We start from the raw sequence: 17,330 nt of genomic DNA, 5'->3' as shown, positions 1-17,330 counted from the left end.
CTGCAGCTCTGAGGGAGGGGCTGAATTTTCCAGCAACCTGAAAAAGTAAAAAGTTTCAGGTCAAACAGTAATAGAATTTAAGGCCAGAAGGGGCTCACCAGCCTGACTTCTTGTATATCACAGGCTACTAATTGCATCCCATTACCCCTATACTGAGCCCACTAATCAGGATTAGACTGAAGGATTACAGCCCTCCCAAGACTCAGTCATCATGTGCCACAGGCAGAGAATAGGAGAGACTGAGATGCACCAATGCCCAAAGCCCCTGCAGTGATAGGAAATTGATTTGGCGAGATAAACGGATTGTTTTGGGTTGAATAAAACATGCGTTTCATTTGTTACAGTTTATCTTTTTTAAAGAAATTGCAGTAAAATTTGAAACGTCATTTTGAATTGAAATGTTTCATTTAGAAAATGTCAAGGTGAAAGATTTTTTTGGAGGGCTTTTTTTATTTGTGACCCTAACAATTTGACAAACACAACATAAATTTGAAAAACATTTTGGCTCACCCGAACCTGCATTTTTCACCAAAAAGAGGCCTCAAAAAAATTCACCCAGCTCTAACAGGAGTCATTTATAGTACTTTCCTAATGAGCAAACTGGTGTTAGGATAAACCCTTCATTGTGAACAGAACTATGGACAGACTTGAAAGTAAACTTTCTACTATTCAGTGTAGCTGCAGCCTGTGACTGCTGTCCCAGGCTTCTTTGTTTCTGCCCCAGAAGGCAGCATCTCACACTAGACAAAAGACTGCATCTAGAGTGTACAGGAAGTGTGGCATCTCTACCCTCCCTGGAGCACGTCACTGTCAATAGTTACATACAGATTATATCAACACTAGCGTGAGCATATTAGTTAACAGAAAGAGCAGAGGTAGAGGACAGAGAAAGAAAAATGAAACAGAAAAGAAAAAAAACAAAACCACCAGAGCCAAGAAATGAAACTTGCAGGAATCAGAGGGGGAAATTATGGGTGGAATTTCTAAAGCTCTCAGCTTTGACCTAACTATGTCCTCACTGAAATCAGTGGGAGTTTGACCAATAGGAGCAGAGGTAGGCCAGTGCCGAGCGCTTTTGGGAAAAAAAAAAATATCACACCCTTCATGGTTCTAGAATTTGCTATGAATGGTTTACACGCCAAAATCTCATGGGTCAAATTCATTCCCCTCACTATGAATTAGGTTGCACGAGAGATGTATTTAATCCCACAGATTGTGATTTTGCACTGCAATTAACAAAACACCCTAAAGACTATGGCCAAGATTTTCAAACACAGGCGCCTAAAGTTAAAGTCTTAAAACCATATTTAGGACCTAAATAAAGTGGTCAGTGATTGCTGATGGGCATTCAGCACTTTTCAAAATTAGCCATATATTAAGGTGCCTAAATATCAAATAAGACGCCTAACTTTAACCTCCTAATTTTGGAAATCTGGATCTATGATCCCACCTTTATTGTGTTCCAGATCCCAGCCCCATGGTCTTTTGTACACTATTCTCCGATAACCAGGCATTTGGCTAACTACAAGCAATTCTTAACGAACCAGTTATCAACTTATACTGTTCAACAGCTGGGAAGATTAAAATTCACACGACACAGTCTCATAAATGCATTTTGCTTCATTACTTTTAATAAATAAAATGGATTTTGAAAGTTCTGCCAGCCTGTTTCTTGCTCTTTATTGCTTTGATATACTAAACTACAGTGTCCCACCAAGGCAGATTTCTATTACATTCAGGTTACTTCCCCGTGAAATGGCTCAGTTCAGCAAGCATTCGAGATATACGCCAAAGATAGTGTAATACAGTACCACTGCCAATTGCGAGAAAGAAAATTTAGTTCATAAACAGAGTAGAAACTGTATTTAAGACAATGTAATGTGAACCCAGAGACTACAGATCAGGAGCCAGCAAGCATAGCAGTGCTACCGAACTCATCTTTCAAAGCATAGGATTGTCTATGGACCATATATTTCACAGTGTCTCTGAAGAAATGTTAAATCAATAAGCTACCCAAAGGTTGCCAACGAATCAGACAGTTCTATAAAAAGGTAAGCGTTATTGCTGAGAGGTAACAGAAGAGCTGAAGAAATATTTGAAGGAAAAGGTCATTCCTCCTGCCAGAACCCATTCATATTCTGCCACCTGACACTTTCCAGCTCACTCTGGAATGCTGCAACAGCAGCAGCTAGCATATATTTCCAGTCCTTTTGCCTCGACAGCTTTTGTTGATACAGCAGGATACTTAACTCAGTCGTCTGGATTTTTTGGAGCTTCTCCTCCTTCCTGCCTCTGTCTCTTTTCTATAATGGTATTATGAAAAATCAGGCTTGCCCTGGCAATGCATATACCAGTTAACATTTTGGATACATCAATAAGCTCTTGAAGCATTTTTTTCCTAGATTGCACATTCAGTATTAAACCACTACGTTATTCCTGTCTTGTCAAAATGAAATCCAAGACAGGCACCTTTTCAAGACCTCTAAATAGAGGGGGAGGGTGTTCCTTCTTTTTCTTGGTGGCGGCTGGAAATTAATACAGCAGTCTTCTTGCTGGGATCTAACAGGGATACCATCCAATCTCTGCCAAAGTGCACACTCATTCTGCTGCTGATCCAGTTCTGAAGGTTAGGATTTTGTTGTTTTAAAAAGATGGATTTTTGCCTCCCTCTCCTTCTTCACAATCTTACCCCCACATTATCTGACACATGAAGAAAGAGGATGTTAGTCAGAGCTGCAGGAATTGAGGGTGCTAGAAGCATTGCAAAAATCATAGATTCTAAGGCCAGAAGGGACCATTGTGATCATCTAGTCTGACCCCCTGTATAGCACAGGCCACAGAACTGCCCCAAAATAATGCCTAGGAAATAACTTTTAGGAAAAGGTTCAGTCTTGATTTCAAAATGGTCAGTGATAGAGAATCCACTATGATCCTTGGTAAATTGTTCCAATGGTTAATTCTGCTCATTGTTAGAAATGTACATCTTATTTCCGGGCTCAATTTGTCTAGCTTCAACTTCCAGCCATTGGATCATGTTATACCTTCTCTCTCGATTGAAGAGTCCATTATTAAATATTTGTTCCCCATGTAGATACTTCTAGACTACAATTAAGTCATCCCTTTACCTCTCTGTTAAGCTAAATAGATTGAGCTCCTGGAGTCAATCACTAGAAGGCAGGTTTTCTAATCCTTTAATCAGTCTCATGGCTCTTCTCTGAACCCACTCCAATTTTTAAACATCCTTCTTGAATTGTCGACATGAGAACTGGACACAGTATTCCAGCAGCAGTTGCACCAGTGCCAAATACAGAGGTAGGAGCAGAGGTTACTTTACTTGAGATTACCCTATTATGCCTGTTACTTTATGTTACTTTACTTGAGATTACCCTGTTACTTGAGGTTACCCTTAGCTCTTTTGGCCACAGCATTACACTGATTACCCATCATGACCTCCAAATCTTTTTCAGAATCACTGCTTCCCAGGATAGAGTCTCCCATCCTGTAAGTATGGCTTACATTCTTTGTTCCTAGATGTAGACATTTAAAATGCATGTTTGCTTGTTCCCAGTTTACCAAGCGATCCAGATTGCTCTGTATCAGTGTCCTGTCCTCTTCATTTTTTTAAACCACTTCCCCAACTTTTGGGTCATCTACAGACTTTATCAGTGGTGATTGTCTCTTCTTCTGGGTCATCGATAAAAATGCTAGATAGCGTAGAGCTAAGAACTGACCCTCGCTAAAAAAAAAAAACCACACCCAGTCAGTGATGATTCCCCACTTACAATTACATTTTGAGACTTATCAGTTAGCCAGCTTTCAATTCATTTAATGTGTGTGTGTACGACACTTTCTTGGTCCGTCCAGGACTGTGGGCCACTGTGTGACCTCCCCTGACCTCAGTGAGAGAGACTTGCTGGTGCTAAGCTGTGTCTCATCTCCCTGGCGCTCAGAGGCAGTCTCCCAAACTCCTTGCAGGTTAACATTTGTTGTATCCCAGCTTCCAAACATCTCAGCAGCATCCTCCTGAGAAGTCCAGCCCCTGTCACTGGACACTCACAGTAATTACCAAGTTTGCTACTCCCAAGGGAATGGCATACACCAGGAGTGGCCAAACTTACTGGCCCTCTGAGCCGCGTATGAAAACCTTCAGCAGTTTGAGAGCTGGGGTGCACCTGCCGGGGCTCGAGACTTCAGCCCTGTGGATGGTGCCTGACAGGGCTATTTTGCGAGCCATACTTCAATGGTAAAAGAGCCTCACAAGCCACAGTTTGGCCACCCTGCTGTACGCATACTCAGGTGAAACACACACATGTATCAGCTCCAATATAACAGCACTGTAATCTATTTATAGTGAAAACAAATATAAATTTATTAAAGACTAAGATAAGAGATAGTTAGCAAAGGTAATAAAAACAATAGGTTTCAAATAAAGACAAAAGTATAATGCTTTATGGAGACTAAAACAGAATTTAACAAGCTAACTTTGTCTCAAGCAATTTTTCACCTAAGTCCTTTCTTGTTGCGTTTCAACCAATATTGGTTAAGATCTTGTTTTTGTGTGCATAACCTCACCACCTGGTTACATCCCCAAGTGCAGGATAAAAGAGGGGTCCTGGTGCCATCCTTATACCCCAAAGTCCCTTGTGTTTGTCCCCGGTCAGGATGACTCCCTGTAGTTTCCTTCCTGGCGTAGGGCCTCCAAGAAGTCTCCCATACTCCTGTTTGTTTCACATCCCCTCACATCAACCTGTTTTTCTGGTTGATTTTGGCATGTAAATGGGGCTTCCTTTGTGTTTGGCTTCACAATGCTTATTTTACATGGGAGACCTATATGGACAGATGATTCTACATCCCTTTGTCTGGCAAAACCTGCTTGTCAAGCTCTTCTGGGACCCAGATTCTAAACATCTGGTGAAGTTTGGCCCTAAAACTTCACTGACTCAAACAGGTTTCACCAGGGAAACTGAGAGGAGTCTGTCCCAGGTTCCAAGCAGCAACCTCAAAAAGTGCACACCAGTTTGAGAAATTCTCTCTCAAAGTAACTTAGATTTTGTGCTTATCACATTTCTGGTACTTTCAAGCTTTATCCCAAATCCTTGCTTCTTTTTACTTAAGTGTTCTCATGCTGGATTTTGACAAAGACTTTGCTGAAAGCCTAATGCACTATATCATAGTTAATGATTTTGTCTGCCTATCATCTAGTAAGTTCATGGTGGGAAGGTGTGATGGGGTGGGACTCACCACACTAGCGCCTTCTGCTGGTCACCTTGCAGATCAGCACCACAGGTTGGTACGCCAACTCTTGGAGGTGTCTTGCCTGCCATCACTTTTACTCCTGGACCCATGTTGCTTCAAGGACTACAATGCCCTTTCCAGGACACAGCCCTCCTGCTGTGCCATACTCTGTGCTTCCCCCCTTCCAGGGGACAGTACCACAGTCCAATGGTCCAGCCACTTCTTCAGCAGTGAGAGGGGGGCAGCCAGGCCTGCCCACTACTCTGGGTCCCAGCCCAGGGACCATGTAGATGGCAGCCATGTGCTGCATCCCCTCCAACCTCTCAGTCTACTTCCCTGGGCTGCTTTCCCACAGCCCCAGCACCTTCTCTGCCCTTATCTCAGGGCCTCAGCATGCCAGTCTTAGCAGTCAGCCAGGAGCTCCCTCTCACTCCCCTGATCCTGCCCAGCACTGCTCTGTCTAAGGTGCTAGCTATCCTCCTCCTGCAAGACAACCAGTCATCCCCCTTTGAGCTCCAGGGAGCAACTGCCCATGCTCTGCCTGCAGCTCTTCTTATATAGCCCTGCCCAGCCCTGATTGGCTGCTCCTTGCACCCCTCTCCTATTGGCTGCTTTCTGCACAGCCTCCCCAGGGCTCCATTAACCCCTTACTGGCCATCACAGAGAGACATAAGACAAACATTAGCAATGCCAGAACCCTTTTCCTATGCTGGCTATCTCTTTCTAGTGGCTGGTTCCATGGATGGTCAAATGACTGCTCTTCTCACACGTCAGACAGAATTATTTCCATTGGTTTACAGTAAAGTGGAAGCAGTGCAAACTCAGAGGCATACAGATTCCTAGATAGTTACCATTATATATCGCTGTCATGCTTGCCTGCAAAAAGTTTCCTGAAATCTCAATTTTACCTAGCCAAGTCTCCAGAGTGTTTGTCTTTGACTTCTTATATTCCTCTCTCATCTCTTTATTACCTTAAGGTAAATCCATCTGCTCTTCACAATTTATGGGTTTTGAGCCTCCTTCACTTCTTGATAGCTCTGCCTCTCATGCTAGCTATACTCTGAGATGCTGGCTACTCATAACCAGTGTCAGACAGCACATTGTTAATGTCCTTCCTTGTAAATCTATTCAGAATGTTTTCATTTAGCATTACAGCTGAGTTTTTTCCTTCAGTTATCCTCTTAATTTCCCACTGCATTCTGTCATCCCCTGAGGGGGGAGGATTTGCTTTATAACCATTTCAAATGAGGTCCTGGAAAATGGTCACCCATTTCAGTATACTACCAAAAAGAGGGAGAGACAGAGAGAGAGAGGGAAATATATAGTATTTTCTCACTAGAAAGTGGTTATTTTCTCTCTCTCAATCCATTCTTGTCCTCTGTATACAATATTTACTTCTTGCTATTGGTACTGAAGCCTGTGTGCGGTACAAGTGAAAGAGATATGGAACCAAATTCATCCCAGGTATGTCTTCCCTGATTTACCTGGAGTTAAACGTAGGATGAGTTTGTCCCAATACATTTTAGTAAGACTGTATTCCTTCCATAACAACAACATCCTTGACAACAAAAGTACAGTATCAAATATAAAATGTGTTGTTTGATGGTAGATCTACAGAGATTCATAACATAACATGGGAGACCGTTTTCTTTTTCACAAATTCTAATTCTCAGAATACCATCAATAGTTCTGATTCACAAACAACTGTGATTGTCTAATTATTTGAAAATAAGGAATGATGGCCCCACCTATCATGATTAACCAAACTCTACATTCTATTCACAAAAATATTCACAAATTAGTTTTGTTTTTTAATTATTCAACCAACTCTCATATACAGCAGGTCATACTTTTGGTGGGCTCCTGTCACAAATTTCTGGTTCATTATACTTATGACAGAAAAGAGGTATGGGCAGAGGTGAAAAATGGGGAGGACACACATGGGGTCACATCCCCCCCTCCCAGATTTCTGGCTTCCATTTGGCCCTGGTCCCTGAAATGCTGATGCAACAGGGCAGAGCCCACCCAGTTCCTCACCACCTCTAGGTGCAGTGGGCTGGGTGGGCTCAGTTTCACTTGATTCCTAAAAACTCAGCACCTTCCCCTCTCTGCATTTTCCACCAGAACTCAAAGCAGATGGTCTAACGGGACTGCAGTCCTCACTGAGCTCCCCTCCTCCACCCTCCCCGGGCCTGGCTCTTTTCCACTGCTGCTCCCAGGCTCACACCTGCGGGCAAAATAGCTCCCAACCACAGCCTGGCCAGCCTTCTTCAGCCAATGCACTGGCCAGACACCCCATGGGACAGGGCTTCTCACCTGTGAATGACTCTGCTCTGGCTGCCAGCAAAAGTCCAGCCAAAGTTAGCAGGCAAGTTTCAACTTTCCCCAAGTCTCCTACCCTCCCAGAGGCGATGTGTGAGGCAGTCACATGCCCGGCCACCTTTAAATTGTGCCCCCCCCACCATCTAGAGGTACGCGTTGGCTCTGGGTATGGGATAGAGAAAAAGATCTCTCTAGATGATTAAGGCCCTTTTCCATAGCCCACTAAAATCAAAATGAGTCTTTCCATTGCTTTCAATGGGCTTTAGAGCAAGCACTAAAATGTGGTCTTAACAGGAGTCCCATCCACTCCTCCCAAGCCAGAAGAATGCTGGACACAGCGTAATTCCTCAAGTATATGTTTAATAAAGGGTGGGGAAAATAGGTGGATCCCCATTACTAGGATGCAGAGGGCTCCATAGGGAAAAAATTAAGGAGATAACCAACATTTCTGCAGCAATGAATTGTGATGGCATAAAGGGTGTGCCATTTACATGACAATAAGTGTGTATCTACAGGCTGGGAATGTGGTGTTGGAGTGATAGCGCCTCTGTGTCTGTAATGGATTAAATCCAAAGCATGCAGATTATACAGAAAAGTCTTAAGAAACTGAACATTGAGAATGTATTTGAAATATTTAAGCATCTAGACATTATGCCCACAAATCCTTTACAGATGAAAAGTTAAGGCAAGGATTCTCTCTCTCTCCCTGGGTGTGTCTATACTGCAAGTGAAAGGTATGATGGCACCATGGATGGGCACACTCGTGTTATGTTTAATCTAGCTAGCAAGGGTAAGAATAGCAGTGTAGATGTGGCGGCTCAGACTTCAGCAAAGGCAAGCAACTGGAGTACAAGCCTTCCAGGGACCCTGGGTATGTACTCAGCAGGGTAGATATGTGGCATGGGCGTCTGCATGGGCTACCAACTAGAGTAATTAAATTACCCAAGTGCCCATAGCCCCTCGATCACTTGTACTCCAACTGCAAGCCAGTGCTGAAGTCTTATGCTACCACGTCTACCCCGCTATTGTCAGCTGTTCTCGCTGGATAAAAGCTAACATGGGTATGCCTAGCCATGCTTCAATCGTATCTTTCACTTGCAGTGTGAAAGGTGAGATTCCCAGCACGGGTAGACAGACACCCGCTAACTCTGCTTGAGCTATCACCTAAAAATAGCAGTTGCTATGCCACTACAAGCAGAGGCTTGGGCTAACCACCCAAGGAAGTACCCTGTGAGTAGGGCAGGATTGTATCCGGGTTTCTAGCCCAGGCTGCCACAGCCACATTGCTTTTTTTAGCATGCTAGCTTGAGTAGTGCATGTATGTTTGTGCTGGGATCAGACCTCCCAGCTGTTGTCTAGCGATAACCCCCCCACACACATACACACATTATGATATTTCAAGATTGACCAGGTTTGGCTGTGATTTAAATCTGACTTTGTCCATTTATGCTCAGTTTTAGACGGAAGAATTACAATTTGCTTTAGTACTAAACCTCTTAAAAACCATGAGGCCAATTTCTCAACTGGTGTAAACTGACACAGCTCCATTGTAGTCGCTGGAGCTAGGGTGATTTACGCCAGCCAAAGATTTGCTTTCCGAAGGAAATGGTCACTCTCCCGTCTCTATAGCTGTCATATGAAATGATGGTCCGCACAGCTGCACTGGTATTGGGGTGTGTGACACTGAAGCAAGTAAAGTTCCGCTACTGATCTCTGCAAGCTCAGCCAAATTTCTGCCCATGCGCCAGGGATGGGCTCCCTGGAGCCATAAATCCAGTGTCCCTGTTTGGTCCATGAACACTTTTCACAAAGTGATCATTCTATATCTGACCTATCAATCCTCGTCCTCAAAGGAAACTTGTACAACGCTTTCACAAGACGAGCCTGGGAGCTTAAATTCATTACTCTGCTAGACACTAAAAATCATGGACTGAACAGAGGCACTGGATTTATGGCTTATTACAACAATCTGTAACCCACTAACCCCCCTCTTTTTGTCTGTGACTGCAGAGGTGTTAACTAGCCATTCTATCTTGAAGGGTCCCTTAGTGTGCTAACCACTTATGCTAAACAATCTGGTCCACCTTGCATTTAGCTGTGACACTTGGAGTACCTTTCCCAGACCTAAAGAGCTCTGTGAGGCTCCAAAGCTTGTTTCTCTCACCAACAGAAGTTGGTCCCGTAAAAGATATTACCTCCCCTACCTCATCTCTTTGTCTGGTTAACTTTGCTTATTTGACAGCTTTCAGGTATAGTGGAGCTGGCAGGAAAGCCTCTGGTCACTGCATTACCGAATAATATATTGAAATTATGCCATCTCATTTTAAATCTCAGATGAAAACAGCTGTTCATTCTTGCCTACACCTTCCAATGTCTGTCTCTTTCTGCTGTTATTTAACTCTGTAACAGTACTACTTAACTTTGTGAAGCATTTTGAGAGACAGTTTAGCTGGAAGATGCTAAGTGTAAAAGAAAATTGTATTGTATTCTTAAATCAGACTTCACTGATTGCTGTGAAAAGCTTCTCAGAATTCTCTGCAGGTGCCTCCTTAGGGTCACTCTTTACACATCTATTCCACAACATGACTCTGAAGGAATTTTAGGTTTCAATTCTGTCCATTTTCCCAACCTGGCAGTTTCTGGAAATCTTTCCGATCAAAGGATACAGGACAGTTTGTCAACTCTGTAATGACTCTTTTAAAAAGGTGTAGCAAGTCCAAGAAGTAGCTACGTGTACCTTTTCTGCATCAGTGCATCTTTCCAATTAAGCAAGCGTCCCATAGCTGCAGGCTCTACCAGTCAGATAATGGACTGCAGCGAGATGTGTCCCCAGTTGAACGGTGCACAAGGAAGAAACGAATGCCGGTAGAAAATTACATGAAAAAAGTAAAATAAAATAGAACTATTGCATTACAGCAACATACTGTACTTTTAACATTTGAGAAATGTGTTAATTTTTTCAATACCTAATAGGACAGGTTCATGTGTGTCTTGTGTAGCCTGTTAGAATTTAATAAAAAATGATAGATTTGTAAAGGCTTGTTTTGAGAATTTAATAGAAAATTATATCCCTACTATAGAATTGTATAGAATGTTTTTCAAAAAAAATGGTGGAGAAAAGGTTTGTTTAATTTGAGATTTACAAAGTAATTTGTATAGAACCCTATTGGTTTAACACCTGTTAAGTTTTGTAGGACTTTTACATAAGGGGAGTTCAACACAGGTCAGTTTGGCCCAATATTACAGACAATGTGGCCCATTAGATGGACACTGGACTTGGAATCAGGGAAACCAAGCTCTGTTCCCAGTTTGGCCACTGACCTCTGAGTAACCTTGGGCAAGTCGCTTCATTTCTCTTTGACTTTGTTTCCTGTCCCACCCTTCATCTTCTTTGCCTACTTAGACTGTAAGATCCTTAGGGCAGCAACTGTCTCTTTCTATGTATATATGCAGCACCTAGCACAGTGGAGCCCTGCTCTTGGTTGGGGCAACTCTGTATGACTATAACACAAGTAATAATTTTCTGGTGGGGAGAGGAATGGATCAGTTGTGAAAGGAAGGTACTAATACTAGGACAGACTCGGCCTGCAGATATACATGGCTGACTCCCATTTCCTTCAAAAACATACCTGCACAGAGGCGAGAATTTGGTCAGTCAGGCATAGTGTAAGGAGGCACTTCCCATACGTAGCTCAGCAAATGCATCTCAGTCTTGCCCTGCAATAATCCTGCCATCCCAGTCTTGGCCCTTTCCAGAGCAAAGGCCATCCCTATTACTGAATATTGAACTGTTTAGGGGTTTGGTGTCTTGCACTTTCAACAACTGAACACTTAGGGACCGAACTGCTCTTCTCCTGTGACCCGAGACCCAGATTTGAAACTTGGTCTCCTGTAGTAACCAGCCTTTTTTAATGAAGAAAAAGGGATGTCAACAAGGGCTGGTTAATTTTAAGCTGAAAAGGAAAGAGTCTGGGCTTTTACTATCAGATATAATGCTTGCTGACTGGCTGCCATGATCAGTAGCTTCTCTGATATGCAAGTAGGCACAGGTTTCAGGTAAGGAGCAAAGGGTTTTACTTAGCCATTCTCGGGAGGAAGAAAAAAATGCAAATGAATGAGTCATGGGTCCAATTAACATGACGTGCACTCTAATGGCCCACTTCATTCTATTTGATTCATCATTTAAAGATACGTGCACTTCTCCAGCATGAATAAGTAGGGATTCACTGCTACATATATTTAACTCCTGGCGTTCCAATGGCCATTTGCCACATTAACCCACTTTAAAGCCTTTAGGGCACATACTGCTGTAGGGTCTGTAGATACACTGGTTATCACTGAATTAAATGGACTTGTGCTAAACGATATGGCACCTAGCCCAGAAGGATGGTGGGTATTTAAGATGGTGAAGGCAAACGGGCAAAATATTCTTTTCATACAGCAAACCATGCTTTCTGCAAATTGAAGACAACTGAAATGTTGTAAGAAGACAAAGTGAGCAAGCTAGACAGAGCCATTTCCTCACTTCAGAAAAATAATGTGACGAAACATTGTAGCTCAGATCATAAACCCCAGTTCTCCTTGATGCCTCACAGTGAGGTAAGGACCGTATACGTTAGTCCCATTGATGGATTGCTTTCTCCTAGCAATGGATTAATGAGGTATTCTGGCTGATTGTTTCCACCAGCCCACAAGTAGGTTATATCAGAAAAAGCAACCAACAGTAGGAGTCAGATAAAATCAACTCCTACGGCTTCCACAATGGTGAATAAGTGTAACTTCTACTGACACTGAGGCCCAGTGGAGGAATTTGGAACAAAAGGCTTTATTTAATTAGAGACATGACTAGAAATCAGTCTATGATCTTCTTGTATTCAGAAAGGAAGGAAGATGATTTGCTTCCCCAAGCTGAAAAAAAATGACTGACAAAACACAGTGCGTGGGGTTTTTTTGGGTTTTTTTTACTGACAGCTATTCATTGACACAGAACAAAGCTGAACTATCAAAGGCGTTCTGATACCATGGTAATGGGTGCTATATAAAAACCTGCAGAGAACAGAATGGAGAAAGGGCTTGATCCAGCAAGGGATGGTGGGGATTTTGATGGGTTTTGAGAATGCATAGTACCTTGCAGGATGAAACCCTTAATTAAGGAATGATGTGTGTGTACATTTTGTATTTCATCGGATTAGTTTACAAAACTGTTGAGCCAGATTCTCTGCTGGGGTCAAGTCATACAGCTCCATGGGCTTCTGTTGGAGAGATGTGCCACTTTCCACCAGCAGAGGATTTGGCCCATTGTCTTGCTGCAAGAACACGTATTGAAAATGAAACTTCCTGAGGTGCCATATAATGCTGAAGGTCATTACTGTACCTTGTATACGTTTTTCCCACTTAAGACTTTTGCCTCTTACCCACCTGCCCAGGTTTAGACTGGAGATCCAGAAAGGTTTTCCTGTGGCTGAGAATGAGAGCGAGGCTGAGCCACACAGGCAGCCATTTATTCCTTTCTTCGGGGCTGAAGTGACTGTAGCTGGAACCAGCGAGCACAACCACACAAAATAGAGAGGCCAGCCAGACTCCCTGTCCCACTGCTGATCCTCCTCAGAGCAGCTGGCAGGAAGGCAGATGCTGTCACATCTCCACGAATGCTGCTGAGGGTCAGGAGATGCTGCGGATCAGGGGTGGGCAGGAGATGTGCTGTGCTGGAAGAAACATTGGGCACAAGTAACTTGATTAGGTCCCTATGTAATTATTAGCATCAGATTGCATCTTGTTTTCATTTCAGGCAGCCATAATATTTCTAAGGGACACATCAATGTCCTCTTTTTTTCTGCTGACTTCCCTCACATATCTCCAGTGTTCACAGCAAGGGAACACAAGAGGGTCACTAACACTGTCACACTGAAATTTACTTTAAAATCCAACAGTTACTTTCCCCACTACCACTATTTATTCAGCTCAAATACCCAGATTTGGTTGTTTAAACAGATGAGGCCCTTTCTAGCACCTTAGCAAAAGGCTACGCATTAAGGTAGGCAAGTTCTTTCTTTTAAATAAGCCTGTCTGAGCTTTCACTGCTATGCTCATGGTAGCCCCAGACCCACCAGACATAGCTTTCTTCATTCCCTGGCATGGAAGTCTCTGTGCTGTCTAAATACTTACCAACAGGTCAGACCTGGACAGTGAAAAATTATTTGTGCCTAAATCCTGCTAAGACAGCTGCTGCTAGGCAACCTGTCCCAGGCACAGAGTGAAGAAAGTGAGCTGCTTAGGTTTGTACTTCAGTGGGATACATTTTATGTCAGCAAAACATGGCAACAGTCTCAGTCTTATTCTTGACTCTGAGTTTCCCCCTTACTCTCTCCCAGCCCTTGGTCAGCTTTGAAATATTGCCAGGGTAAAGTGCTCCTTTCCCCAGGCTCATGTTGTGACCTTCATACAAATACAGCAGCCCTCTGGGGACAGGTTGATTATTGCAATGCATTTTGGGCCAGTTTGCCTGCATCCCCATGTCAGTTGATTGAAAACATACAATCCAAACACCTGGCAGAGATTAAGGGATGATCTCTAAAGCGCTGAACACTCTCAAACTCTCTCCCATTGATTTCAGTGGGAGTTGAAGGCACCTGGCGTTTTACAGAATTCATCCCTTGATCTCTGCCAAATTTTTGGATTGTACATTTTCAATTCAGCACCTGCAGAATCAGGCCCTAAATTATTTTATGAAATCCCTAGTGACAAACATGTGCATGGTTAGTGGAAAGCCCAGCCTGGCTAAGGAAACATGCATTTGTCCTTCCTTGCAGTCTCTTTCAGCAGTGACATCCCCAGTCAGCTTTGCTGAAAGTGGCAGTCAAGAACCCAGCTGCAATGGTGGTTTTTATGAACAGACTCTCTCCTCTGTGAAATGGACTGAGATCACTGCCTTATTTCACATAGGAGACCAAACAACTCTGAGACATTACTGGGCAAGGTCAGCTTTGAAAAAGTGATAAAAGCTAGAGCCTAGTATTTATCAGGATTTATATCATGCCACTGCTGAAAGAGACGGCAAGGAAGGAAAATATGCCCCATACTTTGTGTGTCAGTAAAGGGAACCTTAACAATAAAGAGGAGCCGTAGGAGCCTGGTCATAGTCCAGGATCCTGTTATGCTAGGCACTGTACAAACAACAAAATAACTTTTAGCTTTATATTTCCAATTCTCTGAACTTTCATGTTACCTTTCAGTTTTTCCAATGGTTATGGTAAAACAGGCTCCTAGTCAAAGGCACTGAATCCCTTATCATTTGATCTGAGATTACATCTTGAGGTATTAAGTAAAGTTGGCACAGCATTGAACATATAGGGCCTAATTATAATACTTGCTGTGGTGCAAAGACTATGCTTTTAAGAATGTTTTTCATCTAACAGTTTAAAACTAATGCAAACAATAACCTGTATGTACACAGTATACATAGGCTGAATACATAATGGCCACATAATTTTTCTAGGTATTTCTAATGTGCCCATGCAGAATGGGGTCAACACAAATGAGTTAAATAAGTCCCAAATACATTTATTTCTTGCCTGATACCACTAAATAGCTGTACCTTGCGCTATGCCATTAATATGATGCTTGAAACAATCCATAGATTTCTGTTTTTTCCCTGCACGTTCCTACTATAAGATGAATTTACTGCCACATTAACATTTATAATAGGTTTGATCCAGCAGTGCTTACACAGGCAAAACTCTAGCTAACATCAGTGCAGGATCAGGCCCTAGCTGGAGTGAATAATACTTCTTGAAAGGCAACAGACAGAACACAGCTGAGAGTACATGCAGTTTGCGACAGACATAAATGTCAGCCTTACCGTTCCTGAAGTTCTCTCCTGCCTTGATGATTAAAACAAATGATGTCATATTTGTACACACGTGTCTTATAACACCACCTGAGAACAAAATAATTTCAACTATATACTGTATAATATCAAATCCTCAATTAGGGGGCAGGTTTTTTACTACCAGATGGTTGCCGCTCCAACTGCAGGGGTGTAGAAGTGTGCTGACATCTAGTGGTCATTTGGGTGAATAAGGCATTTACTATGTCTAAGAAGATCTAGCCCAAATATTTAGTAATAAATAATACAAATGGAATAATAGAATCAGATTGATGAAAGGGAGATTCCCCACCCCCATTTGTATATAATACATTGTATCATCTGTAGGTTTAAGAAAATTCTAATGATAATTGCTCTTTTTAATATTTCTTTAAACTGGGATTTTCAAAAGCGCAGCTTCCACTGAAGACATTCTGAGCCCTTTGGTAAAATCCATCCTTGGGTATTTATAGAATAGCAGTCACCATGGTATCTAAGCACTGAATAGAAAAATTGCAACAGAGGTAGATGAGAGTAGAGTTCTGATTTGCATTACACAGAGTTACTGTGGATTTACTCATCCCTAATATAAATTAGAATCTGGCCCTTAAATTGCTATTTTTCTATAGACAGAGGAAAATTACAGAAATAGTCACTGAAAATATAAGTCAACTAAATCAGAATTAATGTAATTGGGGGGAAATGTCTTCATTCATTGAATTATATGAATTTGGCCCATTTGTTATTGTATTTATTTAAAACATGTAAGATAGTCGTATTGATTCTGATGAATCTTTGTGAACATGGCAGACAGATTTATTGAATCTCTAATTAGCACATATTTCTATTTTTGAGCAAGGTCATGTGCATGATCCATCTATGCACAGTATCATTATGACAGGTTTCAGAGTAGCAGCTGTGTTAGTCTGTATCCGCAAAAAGAACAGGAGGACTCGTGGCACCTTAGAGACGAACAAATTTATTTGACCATAAGCTTTCGTGGGTTACAGCCCACTTCATCGGATGCATAGAATGGAACATATAGTAAGAAGATATATATACATACAGAGAACATGAAAAGGCGGAGTAAGAGGCTAAGTAATTAAGATGAGTTATTATCAGCAGGAGAAAAAAGCTTTTGTAGTGATAATCAAGATGGTCCATTTAGACAGTTGACAAGAAGGTGTGAGGATACTTAACATGGGGAAATAGATTCCATATGTGTAATGACCCAGCCACTCCAAGTCTCTATTCAAACCGAAGTTAATGGTATCTAGTTTGCATATTAATTCAAGCTCAGCAGTTTCTTGTTGGAGTCTGTTTTTGAAGCTTTTCTGTTGCAAAATTGCCACCTTTAAATCTGTTACTGAGTGGCCAGAGAGGTTGAAGTGTTCTCCTACCAGTTTTTCAATGTTACGATGCCTGATGTCAGATTTGTGTCCATTTATTCTTTTGCGTAGCGACTGTCCAGTTTGGCCAATGTACATGGCAGAGGGGCATTGATGGCACATATCACATTGGTAGATGTGCAGGTGAACGAGCCCCTGGCGTGGCTAATGTGATTGTGGAACACCACCATCAACCTCAGCCTAGACCAATCCAAACAAGCGGTCCATTTCCTGGACACTACGGTGCTAATAAGCGATGGTCACATAAACTCCACCCTATACCGGAAACCTACTGACTGCTATTCCTACCTACATGCCTCCAGCTTTCAAGCAGACCACACCACACGTCTACAGCCAAGCTCTCCAATACAACCGCATTTGCCCCAACCCCTCAAACAGAGACAAACACCTACAAGATCTCTATCAAGTGTTCTTACAACTACAATACCCATCTGCTGAAGTGAAGAAACAGATTGATAGAGCCAGAAGAGTACCCAGAATTCACCTACTACAGGACAGGC

The 17,330-nt window shown here is 42.4% G+C and overlaps 1 long non-coding RNA gene across 2 annotated transcripts in view; it reads right to left on the bottom strand.

Annotated features, from left to right (window-relative positions):
- LOC141981671 (uncharacterized) overlaps nucleotides 1-15,583 on the bottom strand; it is a 48,461-nt gene extending 32,878 nt beyond the window's left edge. For both annotated transcript variants that reach the window (XR_012637875.1, XR_012637874.1), the window contains exons 1-2: nucleotides 15,416-15,583; nucleotides 12,976-13,262 (exon numbers count right to left, since the gene is read on the bottom strand). This is a non-coding gene — a long non-coding RNA (uncharacterized LOC141981671). The remainder of the gene's footprint in view (nucleotides 1-12,975; nucleotides 13,263-15,415) is intronic.
- Between the last annotated feature and the right edge of the window lie 1,747 nt (nucleotides 15,584-17,330).

Source organism: Natator depressus, chromosome 2 (assembly GCF_965152275.1).
Source record: "Natator depressus isolate rNatDep1 chromosome 2, rNatDep2.hap1, whole genome shotgun sequence".
NCBI classification, from domain to species: Eukaryota; Metazoa; Chordata; order Testudines; family Cheloniidae; genus Natator; species Natator depressus.
The sequence above is the reverse complement of the archived record's forward strand: the minus strand, read 5'-3'. Positions and strand labels throughout refer to the sequence as shown.